The sequence below is a fragment of the Epinephelus lanceolatus genome, chromosome 5, assembly GCF_041903045.1.
Source record: "Epinephelus lanceolatus isolate andai-2023 chromosome 5, ASM4190304v1, whole genome shotgun sequence".
Classification (NCBI taxonomy): Eukaryota; Metazoa; Chordata; class Actinopteri; order Perciformes; family Serranidae; genus Epinephelus; species Epinephelus lanceolatus.
In genome coordinates, this window is record NC_135738.1 from 34,849,582 (window position 1) to 34,852,768 (window position 3,187).

Genomic DNA, 3,187 nt, shown 5'->3' on the forward strand with positions numbered 1-3,187 from the left:
GAAGAAACTAGAATATAAAACATGTTTTCAGTTATTTCACCTTTTTTTGTTAAGTACATAACTCCACATGTGTTCATTCATAGTTTTGATGCCTTCAGTGAGAATCTACAATGTAAATAGTCATGAAAACAAAGAAAACGCATTGAATGAGAAGGTGTGTCCAAACTTTTGGCCTGTACTGTATATGCAATTGCAATATTTGCTTTAAACTTATATTCTGAAATACATGTGCAAACATGTAAACAGTACAAAAACGTAATCCATGTGCAATACAAAATATAAAACAAAGAGCACAAGTAAAATAAATAACTAATAGATAAATATAAAGTTGTGGGGGGGGGGGGGGGGCTTGCTTACAGCCTTTGACAACTACACTGTCAAAGGTGTCTCAGGTTATTGATTCATATCTATTCAAGAATGTAAAAACATAGTTCACCCTTAGCTTTGGTGTATCCATAAATAGGCACTTCATACGAATAGACGAGGCAGGTATAGCTGTAAGGTGCCCAAGAACTTTTCCGACTGATATGAAATGGTGTGGGTTCAGCATGGATGCAAAAAAACTGTGGCGTTTTTCCTCAAAATACTGACCGATGGCATAGCACGATTCTCCTTTTCCTAGATCAGCTATGACAAATGTTTCAACCATGAAAGGACTGTTATCTGTAAGTGTGACAACATGAGAGTTCCTCTTCCTTTCTCTTGATTTTCTACAGGAATGAATGACTTCACTCCTTAGAACCACTCTATCACAATAAGTGACCTGTTGATCTTTCTTTACATAGTCTACCACATTGTGAAGGGCTAGGTAGTCCTCTAGATTGGGTTCCACTTTCTTAGTCCCCCCTAGTGAAGTGACCTCCTCACATCTAACAGCATGCTGTACCCGCCTTTGCTGTACCAAATCCTCAAAGGTTTCAATGACTTCAGAAGAGGCATTAGCTAGAGTTTTCTTGGCACACATTGGCAGAGCCTTTTGAACTTGAAAGGTTCTGCTATTTGCAAAGGAACTCCTTGTGTGCTTTTGATCATTTTAAGAAGGTCCTGACTGTATGACTCGTATACAAAAGCTGAGTGAGCCCATAGGGGACCCCAGTCTCTCACACTTTGTGCCATATGAAGGCAAAGGTGGACACTGTAGGACATGTAAGCTGTACCATAGAGATTCTCCATGTCCCTCACAAACATTCTGCATTTCTCAGATCTCAGATGCATTTCTGCATCTGAGATCCGCTGTGGGGTGACACTTTCAGCCTGGAGCAATGCTAACCCTTTCACAAGTCTTGCCCAATGCAACAGATAGCGATCTGGTAAAATCCCTTTAAGTGTAGGTATGCTGTAATACAGAAGCCACATAAACCATTCATGTGCTTTCCAGTACTTTCTGTCGTTTAAAGATGTAGGCACTCTGGACACACATGAGGGGGGTTGGATTTGCAGAAGTGTGCTATCTATCTCTGGAATGTGTTTTCCTATGTACCATGGGTGTTCGTGATTGTCACTTTCAACCCACATACTTGTTAATGTCCTTGCTATACCAAGAAGACAGACATGTATGTAGTCGGGTACACAACCGTGTATGATATCAAAAGATGGTAATGCAGACAGAATAGATGGTCCTTTTACACCATTAACAGGGGTGTGCGTTGCTACAGCCTCGTTAGCAAATTCCATTGTTTGAGCATGAGTTCTCAGTTCTGTATTCTCCTCATAGGGGTACACTCTAACGTGACCTTGAGCTTTTGCTGTAACAGTGCCCTTTTGTAAACAATAGCAGCAGCCAAATTCGCCATTGAACTGCTTTACATTTTGGACCATAGGCCTCGCTACTGAGTCGCAAACAGCAACCAGTGGAAACACATTTGATCTGCCATGAACCCCATCTGTGCTGATCCAGTCAAATCCTTCTTGGTGTAGTTTATTGCATTCCTCAACAAAGGGTGCCAAGACTGTATTGCAATTTGGCTTTTCAAAACCAAACCATAATGCTGACAACATGACATGCTTTGCTCTCAAATTAGGTGGCAACTCATTGATTGTGTATAGAAGGGGCCAAATACTGTATGCCGACTTCTTGAATACTGGTACACCATCAAAACTAAAAGTTAATGTAAGGTTTATATGGACAGCAGATTGAGCTTGACTGCTTTGGACACATTTCTTGTACAGGTCACCATCCGTGATATCAGAATACAGGCCAGAGTGAGCACTATTTGTATTTGTCAACTGACTAACTATCTCAGTTTGTTCCATGATGTCCTTCAACTGGGGTGTAAGTGGAAATACTATAAAGAAACCACCCTGTTTCATGTGATCATTAGTGTTACAAGTAATCTGACAATGACTACATATGACATTGTCTCCCTCAATGTCCATTGAGAGTGTGCACCTTTCACATACATGGTGAAACTGGATGTTGTTCCTAATTTCATCAAATGACTTGTAAAAAAAATGTTTGGTGGAAGATACAGCATGCTTTCCGCTTATCACATTTATAACCTTAAGGGTGTCTTCTAGTGCCTCGTCGGTAAGTCCATGCTTAAGTTTTAAAGTCATTAATAACAGTTCGTGCTGTCTTCTTGTCTCCTCAACATTTGGGGTTTGTAGTACCTCACTTGGAGGATGTGGAGCTGAATGGAGGGCAAGGTTGTGGTTAACCTCAGCCATTGGAACGCACTGTTGTCCAAGAAGCCAGGTTGTAGATATGGCGGGCTGTTCTAGGTCACCATCATAGTCCATGCCGACTGTTGCTGCAGAACTCTGTAAAAGATGACAATGACAATATAGGTTAGCACACAGCCAGGTGAGTAACACAAATCATGCACACCATCCTTTCCTGTTGCCACAGTGGTCAGTAGAGAAAGAGAACGTAAGCTTACCTGTGTCATCAGACCGCACTATTGTCCAGGGAGGCTGGTTGTAGATGTGGTGGGATGTTCTAGGTCACCATCATCCATTCTGACGGTTGCTGCAGAACTCTGTAAAAGATGACAATGACAATATAGGTTAGCATACAGCCAAGTGAGTAACACAAATCATGCACACCACCCTTTCCTGTGGCCGCAGTGGTCAGTGGAGAAAGAGATTGTTAACTTACCTGTGTCATCAGACCGCACTGTTGTCCAGGGAGGCTGGTTGTAGATGTGGTGGGCTGTTCTAGGTCACCATCATCCATTCTGACTGTTGC

General features: G+C 41.9%; 1 pseudogene; it reads right to left on the reverse strand.

The window, feature by feature from the left end:
- Positions 1–388: 388 nt before the first annotated feature.
- On the reverse strand, positions 389–2,739 carry LOC144463577 (uncharacterized; annotated as a pseudogene).
- Between the last annotated feature and the right edge of the window lie 448 nt (positions 2,740–3,187).